At 46.5% G+C, this 15,848-nt stretch overlaps 2 long non-coding RNA genes across 2 annotated transcripts in view; one reads left to right on the top strand and one right to left on the bottom strand.

The window, feature by feature from the left end:
• Nucleotides 1-15,848, top strand: part of LOC144137983 (uncharacterized) — a 151,062-nt gene that overhangs the window by 48,634 nt on the left and 86,580 nt on the right. The gene's annotated exons all lie outside the window — the stretch shown is intronic.
• LOC144139118 (uncharacterized) lies at nt 316-5,511 on the bottom strand. The gene is made up of 2 exons (XR_013316058.1): nt 5,184-5,511; nt 316-1,455 (listed from the first exon to the last, which is right to left on the bottom strand). It is a non-coding gene; the product is annotated as an uncharacterized LOC144139118 (long non-coding RNA).

Below are 15,848 nucleotides of genomic sequence, written 5' to 3' on the forward strand. Positions count from 1 at the left end.
TTGTTTTGATACCGTGAAAAAAACTGAGTACGCGTTTCTTTGTTTGAGACAATTCTTATGAAAAATATAGGCATAGATAGGCCGAAAGTTTACTCTTACCTTAAGTCGTGACACAGCACTGTATTCAAGCGTGGCCAAACATGAGCCTAGTTTCGGCGTCTCCAATTACCCTTGCCTTTAAGGCCGAACTAATCCGTGATCAACGGCTTAGTTTGGGTATTTCGTGTTCGCATTCCCAAGTTTCCCGCCTGTTTCTGAAAGAAAAATTCACACCTTGTAGAAGACACCAATATTGCGAGATTTATGTTGATCAAGTCGGTTCGAAATGTATTTATTCTGTTTTTAGTGTACATAGTTTACCCAGATTGGTGTATTTACACTACTTCCCATGAATACGTAATCTTAACACATAGGCTTAATGATTGTACCATTATTTGCAAAACGATTCTTCTACATTCGCAAGGGGTTCCGTTTCAGCAGGATTTTTACGCTACAGTTACTGTTGAAATTTCATCACAAGGCCACCTCGAGCCTTACAAGCAGCTGATCATTCTCAACATAACCATCACGTTCGATGTCGATCGAGTCTAACCGGGTTACCCCAAAACATAACCATTCATTGCTTCCTCCTATTGGTCTTCGAAAACGCCCTCTATTTTCACCAGACACGTCCGGTGTCACGCAGAGCAGCCTTTCCTCTCGTGTCGCAGGGTGGATGACGCTGAGCTTCAGTTTTTTCGTAAACGGCCAGTCAAGAAAGTCGTCATCTTTTCCCTCGTGCAATTGAATGCACAAATAAAGGCACACGCTGTCATCCTCTTGTTCGAATTGTATACTCCAAGATAATAAATACCGGCGGAGATATACTTTGTCGCTTATGCTTTCGGACCAACTATCTCGCACTGCCTCTTCTTTGAGTGCGGCATATCCCGATATGGTTCGTTGATGCGTTTTGCGGTTACGTCGAACCGGTGGCAACGCTGAGGTTATGGCGCTCATCAAGCATTCGGTTTTTTCACAGTAAAGGGATTTCATTTCCGCTGCGTTCCGATCCAAGAGATATGAAGTTTGAACCGAGGCTGTCCCAAACTGTTGCTTCAGCGTTTGAGTCAGACCAACATGGTTATGGCAAAGTTCATCCAGTTTGTCTTTCTGTGAGGCACTCTCCAAGGACAATTGAGAAAGCTTAGCATCGAGTTCGAGTACTCGCTGCCCAACCTGTTTTTCGAACGATTTTTCATGGTTATCCGTCCCAAGTTCTGCTTCAGGCGCAGCGTGCATTACAAGCGCTGTACATCGGGACTTGAGGTGAGCACACACGTTGAGGCTCAGCACCGCCGCCGTGCACTTGGGGCAGCAGGTCACGTGGTTCTGGCAATCGTTGCGAACGTGCTCGGCTACCTGGGAAGCCGGGAGGACGACGCGGCAGCCATTGACTTCATTCCAGCAGTGCACCTGTGTGATGAAAGAAAATGGAATCACTGAGAAAACAACAAAACGACATGGCGTCAGCTTTTTAATGTACAGCACTTAAGGGCGCACTCCTGTGGTTCCCCGGGGCCGTGGTCCCTGGTTGTCCTCGAGCGAAGTAAAGGGTAACCGAAAGCAGAGTAGATAGACCGCGCAGGACAGCGAAGGAGAGAAGTATGGCGAAGCTGTGAGGGGAGGGCCGTTTAACGACATGGCGCCAGGCATGTCCTCAGGCGGCGACAATATAGGATATAACCGAGAGAACGAAGAGACCACCGAAGATAGAGCGAGCAGGAAAACGGAGGATAAATGTATGGCGAAGTCCCCCGCGGCAACGCGTTAGCCCTCATTCACACAGCCGTTTATCACCCCGCCACGTCACCGTTATCGTGCTTCGTCATGGGCGACGGTTTCTCGGGTAATTTCTTGCCCAAAAAGGTGCGACGGTGACGGGAAGCCGTGCTCTACGGTTCCGTTCCGTCAACGCGACGGGGACCATGCCCTGTGGTAAACCAGCCAATCAGAAAAATTTTTTTTACAGCAATAATTAGCGAAAAGTGAGCACACGTAGAAACATAAGCCATTTTCTTTACTTTTAAGATTAAGCACTCTCAATTCTAGGCTAAACTGATCACTAGGCAGATGACCCTGTACTCTCACGGAGAGCTCCAGTACTAACGCTACTCCGCTACTTTTCAGTCACGGTTTTTTGACGTGACGGTGCCGTTACGGAGAAGGTGACGGCCGTGTGACTGAGGGCTCACGAGACAACGCGCTCGTCACTTCGTGGGACGCAGCAGGTATGCGCAGTCACTTTAATGACTGCATTTCGCCTGGCGCACAAATTTTGCATTACGAAATATCGTAATCGTCACCAATTTTGTTATTTGTTCGAACCTATCCAGTACTATACGGACCACATCTGTGGACTGCTCGCAATCCATTAGTGGCCACTAAATCTACGAAGACGAAGGGCCTCTCAAACACTCAACTGTTTTATCGCCAGTGCTGTTGATGCTGACTGTGAAATCGGTTTTTCGGAAATGTAGGTTCTACTGCGGTACTTAGGATGCGGGTAATAAAAGGTAGTGAGCTGATGTCATGGAATTGTTTTTGTGGTGCCAAATTTTATCACGCGGCCTGTTGTGGTTTACTCCCGCCTAATTGCTATGTCGGCCGAGTTACGCCAGCGTTTGTTTTTTTCCCGATATTTCCTTCCGCTCATTTGTAGCCGGAAGCGGCATTGGCACCGCAGAGCCGGATAGAAAAAATAAGCATACATGACTCTGCGAAAACAATAACAAGTTCTTACCCACAGAAATGTTGGTTCCGAGGTGGCCATAAAAACCCGGTCCTGCGATAAAGTAACCGTGTTCTTCGGGCACCATACCTTGTGTTGTTTGGCTGTGTGCGACAAGTACTCACCGTAAAGGTAGACTGAATGTTATAAAGGGGATCATCGAGTTCCGGCGGACGTGGACGTACAGAGTGAGTTATGTTTGAAAGAAACAATTGAGGCTGAGACGACCATGCGCCGCGTAGCTTTCCCGGTTTTTTCTGCCACTAAAAATGCTGTCTTTTGTTTGCGGGTAAATTAATATTTTTTATTTATAATTTTTGTCTGGAATTGTCTGCCTGTTTTTTTGCGACACTGATGCGCGTTTTACAAAGCCACCAGAGCGAGTCGGGGCCCGACTTTACTGGATCATTGCCGTCTTCTCGAAAGCCTGTTTTACTTTCGTTTGAAACCAAGCAGAAATTGAATTTCTAAAGCCATCTTTTTTTTGTCGCCGTTTGAACTTTTTTGCTGTTCCGGTTTTTTGCATTGCGAAATTAGGCTGAATGAAAACGCCGACCTTCGTGTGCCTGTTTGCACAAACATTTAAAGCAAAGAGTTATATGACTATGGGAAAGAAAAATCTCGCGCTCCCTGCGAAAAAAAAGTACCAGGTTGGAAAGCAGTTACAAATACAGTGAAGGGAGCAGTAAAAATAATATTTCTTGCAGCAGAGCGCGCGCGCAGCGAGCCTCTGCATGAAGCGCAGCTTAGGAGCCTACAGCGGGCGGGAGCGATGGCGATGCGGGTGGAACAGCGTCAATGCGGCCATGGCAACACCGTCCGAAAGTTTCTTAAAAATGGGTAGGCCACGTATCACGCGCAAAGCACCAGCCTCACTTTCCAGCTAAGCTGGTTCTTTATCTTTAAACGGAGTGCTAGGGCGCATTCTAACGCTAATTATCTTCCTCAACCGATCAGGCCATGTCGACGGCACGGTGTATGTAGAATTTCCAGAAGCTCTTCCCTTTATAAGCTTGCGCTAACGCAGTACTCTTGTTTTACAGTGAAGGTTTTACGCAAGCCACCAAAGAAAAAAACTTACTCTCTCTTCTTAATGAAACATGAGACAAGCGGGAAGGCTCTCTCACGTGAAAACTGCGTCAAAATCTGCGCTATAAGTGCTTAAAACCGCCGCTGAAATTGCGTCAAATCGACCGTCAAACATTCCGAAACCCAAATCGCAAACGAACAACAAACCCATGCGAGGGTATTTCGTGCCCTAACTGAATGCATCTACGAACGATTTAAATGTGTACACATTCGTGGTTTATGTAATAAAGGTATACGTTTGTAACCCTTCTTCATTATCGATGCCTGGATTGCCGTATATAGAAGCGTTCCTTTTCGTGACTTTCAAGTACACGTTTGGAAACAATGGAAGCCTGATTTCACGCACGCGCCCTGGGCCCATAGATCTCTTCACAGCTTCTCGGTTGACCCACCGGTCTATGGAGCAATGTACGCTTTCTTGCAGAACATCTAAGTCCCAATAAGAAAGCTCTCGCATTAAAAAAGTTTTTTTGCCCGCCAAACAAAAGATAACCGGGATAAATTATTAATTAATCTTGCAAAGACTAATTTTCTACGTGTAATGGGCCAATTCTACCACAGTAGCGGGCAAGTCCCAACTCATTACAGGATCAGCGCCTGATGGCGACGGAGTCGCGAAACGGTTGAGGATAGCCACGTATCCACATTCCGGTCGGCAGCACTATTATTTTCTGCGCAGTTGTGTTTCTAGGCGATACATCCATCGGGCACCAATGATGTGTCAACACGCGGGCCTGACTGTTTAGCCGATTACTGATATGAAATAGGCAGGCTATATTGTCGACCAGCATAATAAAGCGAAAGGTGAAGATCGTGCATATTTGTGATTTTAACGACGATCCTGCGAGCTGTGCTTTGGCACATATCCCATGTAAGTGTAGACGGCATGCCCACCGGTGCGCCCAAAGGTTATGTGCCATGCATAGTGAGCCTCGAGAGGCGTTACTAAATGAAAACCTTCACGGCCCGTTGGTCGCGTTTTACTGCCATCGAGCTTCACTTATTGGACGTCCTACAACAAACACATAGTATTATATACGATGTTTCGGGTTCATTTGTGAACAGCCCCATTACCCACATTCCGACAACTGCCCGAAAGCTACAGGCTGCTTCCCTTAAGCTCAATCGAAGGTAGCGCCAATGTAGAAGGAGAGAAGAGAACAAGGGGCTTCAGGGCTCGGCTGAGCAAACACTAAATAACTAAGGGTTGAACGCAAGGAACGAACGCTTAGATGCGCCTCAAAAACCTTTCTACTTTGTAAGTGAGGCACGCTTATCTCTAACAACCACTCGTACAACCGTCCACCGTGAAGTCGCGTTTCACCTTTCGTCGCAGCATGTTCTCGACTGGATACTTCTTACTGCTGACGTCCTCTATGGCAGAATCATCACCGTCCAGTGGGCAGATGCACTTTGATGTGGTAGCGCAGCTCAGGCAGCATGGTTCGCAAAAGACATGCCCACATAGAAGAGAAAACGTCAGCCTTGGAACGTTGCCGCACGCACTGCAAATTAAGGTCGCCGGAATTGGATCCACAAACTTCAGGGGCCTCCTTTCGAGGCATTCCGAATATCCGACTAGTACGAACTCTTGGCTGCATTGGGCCATCTTTGAAGGCGTGCAGGAATGGGGGCGTATACTGCCACCCTACTCGTTGTGAATGCTTGTGACGAGCACAACAATAATCGGATGCCTTTTTAAGTCTCCAGCTGACCTGAGCTATTTGCATCGCGATATAAGTTATCCGATATGCTCCGATTGCACTGCCGTGTGCGTTCAAGGCCTGCTATATCGGACAAATCTATCCGCAGGGTGTCAGACAAGTCGTATGAACAGTGCGGTTTTCCGTGCCCACGTCCGCAGGGAGTTTCACTGCAGCAATGTTGAGCTTTCGGGCTATGTATATATCAGTGTGTGAGAAAAAGTAACCGAACGGCAACGCGGCGGCCATCGTAAGTAGGGCATTTGTACACACGATGGGAATTTACGTCAATCCATGGCGAAAAATTCTAATGTTTCCGTGAATCGGTTGATCGTGAAATACGGCTTGTAAAACAAGAAATCTTGAAAGAAGGAATAGGGGACACAAGTACGGACGATTAACGTCATTTTATTAAATAAATTAAAATACATATGCCATGTTATACAAAGTTGCTGAGTTTGTGGTTCTCGAAGAGTAGTCAGTTAACGTTGTACGATACAGCAAGCAGTCTCAACAGAGAACGCGCGTTCGAGGTAACGCAGTGCCAACGGTTGTCGATACCTTTGCAGCCGGATTCATTGAGATGAGTTTGCCGAAAGAAAGCTCAGAGTGTAGACAAAAGCAATACCAGACGAATTCTGGCATTCGCATTCAGGTTGTTCTTATTTTTTATGTTAGGTTGTAAGGGACTCATTGTATTGCTTGCTTGTCTGCGAAGTACTTACAAAACCTTTGCTTCACTTGCTGTTAGAAAAAACGGGTGGTCATGGAGCCTTCTTTTCGGGAGCCAAATCTTCTCACATCACTTGCGCTGTACTACAAAGAAATAAAAGCAAAACAGGAAGGCGGTGCTATTAGTGATGTTGCGGGTGAACTGGAGAAGTTGTGCTTTTATTGGACTGCACACAGTCACGAAAAAAAACACGTTTCACCGGCGTGCAGTCAAGAAATGCCTTACGAAAAGTGCAGCCCAAGAAAGACCGTCCTCTTTAAGAAAAAATGAACAGCAGTTGCTTCAGGCTCCGCCTCAAGACTAATCACACGCGGGTGGACGTACCTCTGACAACTTTATCCTCTGTCAAACACATCCTCAACAACGGCTGTGCTCATCGGGCGCCTCGGTGTCCGCGCAAGCGCCACGCATTCAGAGTTCTCCTGATCCACTCGTGACTGAATTCCAACTTAAAAATAGCTTAAAAGCTACACTGGGGCTATGAAGTGAGCCACAGCGAAGGGCTTAGGAATAGTTTTGACCACCTGGAAATATTTAGGCCATCCGACATCTCCGAAGACAAGTTTTCGGTTTTAGCCTCCTTCTAAAAAGGAGCCAAGCCGCGCCAGTGCCCTTATCCGCGTCTGTGACGTAATTTCATTCCACTAAACGTCGGTCCTCATTCTTTCCAGTTAGTAATGCTTTTCTGCTCATTCCCGACCCCACCTTCCAACATTGTAAGGCTTGCCTGGCCAGCTCAGACCCGGATGCCCAGCTAAACCTGCAGACTCAAAGACGGACAGCCAGTCGAAGTCAAGAAATCCCGGGCTAGGGATGCCTTTCACGGGGCGAGGCCCATACATCAGTCCCTGCTCACCGAATAAAAATCTCTCCGTCTCTCTCTCTCCATATCCCTTCTCTCTCTCTCTCTCTCTCTCTCTCTCTCTCTCTCTCTCTCTCTCTCTCTCTCTTTGTGTGTGTGTGTATATCTCTCTGTATCTCTCTCGTTCGTGTCGTCACATGTCTGGTAGAACTATTGCGTTACAACATATTTCGGAATTGCCGAAGTGTAAGGTGATTCCAGTGGTCTACAAGTTCTTCTGCATTCTCGTTTGCTTGAGCTAAACTGCGTATGAATGTCAATGTGAACAATTTTCTTGGTTGATACATGGCTATTCATGGCTATTCTTGTTTGATACATGGTTTATACATGGCTATTTGTGAGCGCTCGACAGTGAAATTTAAATATCTGGATATGCCGGTGGGCGCCCGCTCTCTCGTCCAAAATTTTAGTTCTAGCCGCGTAGTCTCCAAACGAAGGGTCTGTTTTACTCCAACGAGACAAATGTTAACAAGCACTTAAACACAGAAGAGCAAAAATCATGATAAAGCAGTTCTTCTCGTCTGTAGATGGGCAGGTTAATAAGTGAACCCTATTACTCCAGGTTTAAACCCAGGAAACGCCTGTTGACGTCCATGTTCCCTTGAAGCTCAGATGAAGTCAAGGGGGCGCCTAATGCGGATTAGCGTCACCGACGCAAGCGCCACCAGTGAAGCAAAAATGAAGACAGCCCATGAAGCTGTCGTGTATGCTGGCTAAGTATGCGACGCCATCAGCGACGAACCTTCTGGTAAGCCCTACTACCTTAAAAGCAAATAAGAACGTCACGGGACCTTTTGAGAGGAACTAGAATTTCTTTTTGTCAAAGGTTGAAGATTCTGCGTCAAGCACTTTGGGAGAGGTGCATTCGAAACGTTATGCAGTCGAAGCCCCGTTTGGGGTCTATTTCCACCAATGTACGGGGTTCATTATTGTTTCTGATTATCCCAATTGAGTTATTCACCGCATTTTCGGTTGATCACCGTAAAGCATAACGAATGAACAAGAACGTAAAAACACATACAACGAGCTTTTTGTGCATGTCGGCTATGGGACCAATTGTAGAACAATCAAAGTGGTTAACATTATTAATCGATCAATGGCTGAAAAGCAAACTCCCCCAACACATTGTTACGGGAATGGTCGAGAAATCAATCAAAGTTACCGGTAGCGATCAGATGGCTATATCCTGAAAAGTTACTTTTACACTACGTCCCTTAACTGTAGCTTCGTGCTGGCAGCTGCCCCAGTAATAAATCCGGCGGCAACATTCGGGTTGTACCCAGAGAACGCCAAGCTAACTCAAAGCTAAAAAACGTTTCTCCAGTGCACGTTTACACGAAGATGCTCGGTGCGACTCCAAAATAAGCGAAAATCTCGGAATGTACATTAGTATTAGTCGGCTCCTCGACATGTCGAAAAATCACGAGCACTTGATAGAATTTGGCTTCTTTTTTGGCATCGGCATCCGGTTCACTGTCAGCCTCTTCCGTCTCCTCCTATTCTGGGTTCTCATTCGAACTACGGTGTGGACGGTGTTGGACAAAGGCGAGCATTGGAAGCAGTAAACAGTTCAGGCCTCCTCTGGCGGTACGTGCCTCTCTCGACCGCAGACTCACCTAACAATTTCCCGTCGTTTCTGCACACGTGGATTCCCAAATCGGCTCGTGCAAATATCAGTGCGTCGATGTCCGCACTAAACAGCAGAGAACCATAACGGTGGAGTGCCGTGGAGCTTGACGGGCGAAAAATTAATGAAAGGATCGGTTGAACTTGAGGTGCAGAACTGCACAGTTGTCGTGAAGGAGGGTGCGTAAATTTTCAAAGCCTGCAAACAAAAAAAAATGTTACTTTAATAGTTGTAGACAAGCATGTATATATGATTAGCAAAAAGGTAGAACACTTGTCAGAAGCAATAATGTGTCCTAGGGTTTCATCAAGTTTCATCAACTAGACAGGCCTGCGTCAGAGTAAGATGCAATATAATAGTCGGAACTCGATCAAACAAAATACAATCTTAGGAATTTCCCGATCTAAAAACAAACTCACATTCTCCCACAAGTGTATATACGGCTCAATGCTTTTATGAGTCAGAAAAAACGAAACAGATTCAGCGCCACTCCCGATTTAACGAAGGACTTCGAGAAACAAGTACATTTAAAAAAGAACAATTTCTAAAGTGTTTCCTCAGAGCGAAACGGAAGTTATTTGGCCATGCCAGGAAACAAAAACAAGACATCTAGTTTGCTTTTCAAGGGGCTCTACAAGATAAAATCAGCAGTCCCCTGGCTGCAGATTACGGCAACCCGGCCAGCTCGCTTTCCCTACTTTTGAAGTGAAACCACGTCACCGTCCATCCCCTACTTTCTCTAGACTTACGTTGACGAAAAAGAACTTCAAAGCCACTCCGCACGAGATGTTGGAGGAAACCCTGATTACGCGGATCAAAAATATGAGAACCAAAAACGTTCCACTCAGCGCGGAAGAGGCACAAGAATTCTTGCTCCGTGGTCAAAACAAAGCGCACTACATTTCGCGCGTCTGTTGGGGTGTGATGGCTGCAGAGAAAGCCCCGGCTGGCTTATTATTTTTTAAAGACGATAGTCTTTCTTGGGCTACTTAAACCCAGAAATTTTGGTCTGTCTGTATGTCTGTGTGTCTGTATGTCTGTCCGTCTGTCTGTCTGCGACTCGATTCAGCCACCCGGCCAAAGCAAAACAATGCCTGCGCAGTAGTCTTATATAGTCACAGCTAAATCTACCCGTCTTGGTCCGGTGTAATGTTCAGACTTGTCGGCATTGTTGAAGAAGAACAAGACATTACGCAAATATGAGACAACAAATCAATACAGAAGTGATATTTGCAGTGTTCTTTTATAAAAATTCAAACATGCTTGACTTTTGCGAAATTAAATACTTCATCAACTGCAGAAAAAGAATTCACTCCAGCGTCGCCTGCTGTCGCCAGCGCCACTATAGCTTCTGGCGCCATTTGAAGAAATCAACCGGCAACAGTAACGCAAGGTTCCACTAGATAGTTTCCACGTTCTGCTTGCAACGCACGGGGAGTAAGGAAACGCGGTTCTATAAACGTTGAAGTAGGGTGCCCCGATTAACGCGCGTCTTCGCCGTACGGCAGCGTTCGCCTCGAGACACCCGGTTTGGAGCAGTGGAACGCGGGAAATTTAAAATAATTTAAGCAAACATTTGGCGTCTTTCCCTTGGGAGGAGCGCGACGCAAGAGGAACAACATGAGAGGTGAGCGGTAAAGCGAAGGGAGGAATTTACTTGGCAAAAGTCGATAAAGACTATCGTCTTTTGACGACATTTGCAACGAAAGAAGCAGATACGCGGCCAATTTTTTTCACCGCGGACGTTTAGCGCATTGCTAAATTATTCGCGGGTGAGCGCCGCGGCCGCCGCAATAACGATGTCGTGGTAGCTGCTGGGATTCGCCTCTCTAGAGGCATCAAATTTATGAAATGAACTGCCTCTAAAATGACAGTCCACATTTTACGATTCTATGTCCCGAAATATTTTGCGGTATTCGGTGACATCATTAGATCGGGTTTTAACTATATCGGATATATAAAGCTACAGAGAGGGAGAGCACGAGAGCGGTGATTTAATTTTACATAAAAAAAAGAAAAAGAAACTTCGCCACCTATATCCTACATTGGCTGCAATGGTATTGGCCGTATTTTGAGCAGTGGTATTGTTTTTGTCCCCTGCCAGAGAAAAGGACTTGTGAATTACTGACAGATGGTTGCCCATCTGGACAACAGGCCCAGCGTAAAGGATGAGACGGCAGGACTAGCACCAAGCTACGAGGGGGCCTGATTCTTGGCAGAAAAGCAACCTTAAAACAGCGAGGTAACGTAGCCAGGTCTCGCGAAAAGATGGTGCGGCCTCTTACTGTCCTTTTTAGTGTTGGCAATGCGGCTGCCGCTGATTGCTGTCTTCTCGCAGGGGTAGTAGAGTATGTAACACGTGTGTGGCCTAGAAAAATTCAGGGTGTATGCCTACGCATGGATGGGTACGTCTCGATGGTCTATAGTAGACACGACAATGACGCAGCCGAGGGAATTCTTTAAAAATACCGCGTTATGCGGCGACAAAAACCGATCTACCGCTGTTGCGCTGCTAGTAGTTCTAGTATGTCTGTAGGAGAAGAATAAATTTATGTTTCTTCCATAATATGTGGTAACAATACTACGTTACATTACAATCAAACCTTCGTTTACCAGCGTAATTACCAGAGGATGCGAATCTCCGTGCCTAAGATGATTGCCTTTCTGTATCACGATCCAAATCATGTGCTCTTGGAAGGCGCATGCTTGCCTCGCAAGAATTGGAGTGCATACAATCGAGTCGAAGAAGACGTGTTGAATTGTTTCTGCGAATTTTCAGAGCATGGATAATCCTCATTTTAAGGTGCACTGCCTTCACAGTGACCTCCTCTAGCTTCAAAAATCAAAGGGCTGCTCTTGAAGATATGCCAGCAATTCTATTTCCTGTTACCACACTTGGCCGCCCTGTACTTATGTCACTACATTTTCGATTTATATTCTCTCTCATTTGGATAGCTTCATTCTGCTCTGCCAAATTTTATGTTATTTTTGCTCAATATATTTTTACCCTTGCCTTGACATGCTGCATTGCTCGCTATCTAATGTTTTTAGACCAGTGCGATCTCATATCGGCCGTGAGTCATGTTCAACGGCGTGCAGGGACGAGGGGCGTATGCTGTCACCCTACTAGTTGAAAGGGCGTTTGATGCGCGCGTCAACAATCGGCCGTATTTTGAGGCCCGCAGCTGAAAATAGTCGTTTGTGTTTCGAGGTGAGTGACCGGACATGGTAAGATATCTCTGCCCACGTGCCGTCAACTCCTGATAGTGTAAATTTCCCCGCACAGTTTCTTAATCATCGTCTAAACGAGGGGCTTTTAGCTCATTTCCAAGTGAGGGAATGTAAAAAACAGGTGCCACTCTACTCCGCGAAGGTGCATCACCAGGAAAGCTGCATACAATTGAGATCTCGCCTGGTTTGAAAACGCACATGTATTTATGTTTGCTGTCGGTTGGTAAGGTTACTGACTACTGTTTTGCGATTGCGTAATTAAATTTCGAAGGAATAGAGTTTTAACCTGGCCAACAAACATCGGGATTACCATTTCCCTCCCGTTGAAGCCCACAGGAATATCGAATCCGTGACACTTCACTGTAAATTTCCCGATCAAGTATAGTAAATTAAACGTGCTTCAATGAAGGAACAAGAGAAACCGCTGTTTTTTGTAAACTTACTCGTGTCTCAGATGCCGAGGGATTAGCAGCAGACCATAATTCTGTAACGTTTGTCTTTGTATTTGAACTTGTCTTCGAAGTAAATAAATGACAGGAAGGAATGATAAAGTCGTCCTAGCGGCCAACTATCATATGATTGTTTACGAAAGGTGTGATACAACCACACCGACGGCCGTTCTCTGTAACCAAACTTTTCGCGGAGATGTTTACGTATTGACAGCAGGCGATACATTTCTGCAACTTCCATTTAAACAAATTAAATATGTCAGATAAACTAACGTAGCAGGAATGACAGTCGCCTGACCGGCAATTGGTCATGCCATTTTTGGGAGATATAGTTGAGGTAAAATCAGTGTTTCCACCACTTTCTGCTAAGCATTCTCAATACTTGGCTTTACCGCAAGGCCCCATTTTCTTTTTTGTTGGACAGAGTGCCCTGTGGTGTTGTCTATCACCGATGTTTAGTGACGGCATCTGGCTCTGGGAAAGCAGAGAAAGGAAAGGCACCCGTAACAACCGCGTGTTATGGGGGGGTGAGAAGGGGTCACTGCTGGGTACAAGGCCTCCCCAAGTGCGAGCCTTCACAGCAAGAACTACCATAGGGAGCGTGCCCACTCGGGTGGTTAGCTCATCGCGGTGGAAGTACAGCGCGTGTGGAGTGGTGGAGGTTATCGTTTTCCACCACCAGATTTTTAGGGTGGGCACCTGTAGATGGGGATGGAGCCAGTGGAGGACCCCATGGTAACAGGCACTATCTGCCGTATTGTGGGCAGAAAGCCAGTCCCGGCAAGTCCGCTATGTATGAAATTTTCACCGACATGGCCTTGTGTCCACTATCGCTACAAGATATTCAGAGACACTTGTGCTTGGCGCGACGATACATAAATCACATACCGCCATCCTCGCCTCGGTATAGATGTTAACCTTCCACCAAGTATTCACTGTAGATTCAGGCGCATGGAGGTCATTACGGATGGCATGAGGTTCCAGCAACACCCCCGGTTCAGGACGGAGAGCCTCGTAGGATCAGCACTGCTTTAGTTTCGAGTGACGGGGACATATCAACGCCGTAGCAAGGTATCAGTCAAATGCCCAACCGTCCACAAAATTGCGCATAACTCGTGGTGCGTAGTATGCATTCGATCATGGACCTGAAAAAGGGCTGCGTTCATGTGCTGTTGTAGCCAGAACTTTGCACATGTAGCTTTTCCAGAGGCTTGTTGGCTGTCACCTCATGGTAGAATTGGAGTGGCTGAAAAGCACAAAAGACTCACATTGTTTACGGCTGGTTACCCACGTACGAGGCGACTGCTCCGGCTGAGGAACAAGTCCATGCGTAAGTACACAAGCGAAACGACGCTGGGGAATGATTTGGCCAGGCTTGTGTGGCATTGGTTCAGTTTGTAGCGTTGGAAATGACATTATGAGGTGAGGTCACTAATGTTGGGCACAGCGGCGTTGTTGATCACCCAAAGCGGAGCCCAGTTGGCTTCCGCCCTGTGCTGGAGTTGTGTCTGGTGCAAACAATTTGTGTACGGGTACGAAAACTCCAGGAAACTCTAGCCGTAAGCAGCTTCGCTGTAAGAATGTTCAAGTGGAACACCTGTATGAAATTATCCCATTGTCCACAAGCGATATAGATGCCTTTGTTACGGGTTAAAATCACTAGCCTAGCTACGAGTCATATTCAAGCCCACCTGCTATTACATATATTCTTTTCAAAAACCATTACTTGTTGAAACTCAATGTATCGAGGCGACTAATCTGCTCTGAGTATTTTAGTTAATAAATAAAGTGGTTTAAAAATGGTACCAAATAAACCTTTGTTTAGCAGCTAATGATAATATAATGGTTAATATTGCGAACGTTCACTTAGGCGTCTTAAAGGAAAAAAGGGCTGCCCTCGTCTTGCGGACGTCAGATACTATAAAACAGTTAGCAATTCAACAAATAAAAGCAGGCTAAAACAAATCGCAAATATAAAATATTTGTAGCAATCACATACATTTATTATGGGTACAGTCCAACAACTCGCTATAGCACTATCCTTTCAAACTGCATGGGCCATGGCCCTTCGGAAATAAGAGACCGCCGCAAGCATATGCCCTCTCCAAATTACGAACAAAAGAAAGAACCAAGAACATTTAAAGATCAGCCTAGTGCCATCACAGCTGCTCTTGCAATTGTACACACAAAACTGTCATTTGCAGCGGCTTACGAAACATCAAAAACATCCCCCTCGCGAGGGGCACGATCAAATGCAGAGCATTTCCGCGGGGGGCGCGCCTGCAAGTCGTATGGATTACGTATTGGTTGTTGTTGTGATTGTTGTCTTCCAGCGTAGACATTGTCGATGAAGTCGATGGTGAAACGTGAAACGTGCCGTGAACCCTCTGCCGCGGCTATCACGCAACGTGGAGCGGCTATGACGCAACGTGGCGCGGCTATGACGCAACACAATCCAACACAATCCACTTTAATCCAATCCGATCCAAATCCAAACCAATCAAATCCAAGCCAAGACAAGACAAGCCAAGCCAAGCCAAGCCAATCCAATCCAATCGAATCCAATCCAATGCCCCTCGCGAGAGTGTTATAGCGCCGAAATCGCGCCACCACACGAACGCGTGATGTTGACGTCACGATCACGCCACAGATGTTAGCGACCGGAGCGCGCGCGAACGACATATGTGGTTTAAGCGCGAACCGACCGCGGCGAGAGAGCGCGATGCGAGCGCCCCCACCTGTTCTTGCGCGCGAACCGACTTCCTCAGCGCGAACCCAATGCGGCTAGAGGGTGTTGCGCACGTCCCCACCTGTTGTGCGCCCGAACCGAACGCGGCGAGAGAGGGTGTTGCCAGCGGAGAGAAGGCGAGGAGGACGCGGGGGAGGACGCACCTGTGGCCGACGGTTGAATGAGTCAAGGATATAAGGCGCGTTCGTAACGTTCCGTTCTGTGTCGGCTTTGTGGCGCAGTGGGTACAGCACCATGTACCTTGCGTTCCGCCCGCAGGGTCGTGGGATCGAAACCTGGCGCCGGTAAGTATTATTTTTTTATATAGTGTAGGGGCAGCGATGGGGACTACGGACGTCAACGCGGGTGACATCTTGAGTTACTGAAATGCTCTGCATTTAAACGTAGAATTAGCATTAATGGTGTAATTGACCCTCTAACTCTTACTTCTTCATGTTGAACATTACCTTCTGGTAGTTTACTCCAGTGAGTCCTAATTGGTCTTAATCATTCATAGTTAAACTTACGTGGCTGTGATTGTAAATTATCCGTGGGTAGTCACCGTAAAAGGTTGCATTGCAACTCTAATCATTAGTAATCCTAGGGTGCTATAAAAGACATCGTGGACCTACTTACTATTTATGACTGTTAATTAA

This window comes from Haemaphysalis longicornis, unplaced genomic scaffold (assembly GCF_048455015.1).
Source record: "Haemaphysalis longicornis isolate Haplotype H1 unplaced genomic scaffold, Haemaphysalis longicornis Haplotype H1 scaffold_5, whole genome shotgun sequence".
Lineage (NCBI taxonomy): Eukaryota > Metazoa > Arthropoda > Arachnida > Ixodida > Ixodidae > Haemaphysalis > Haemaphysalis longicornis.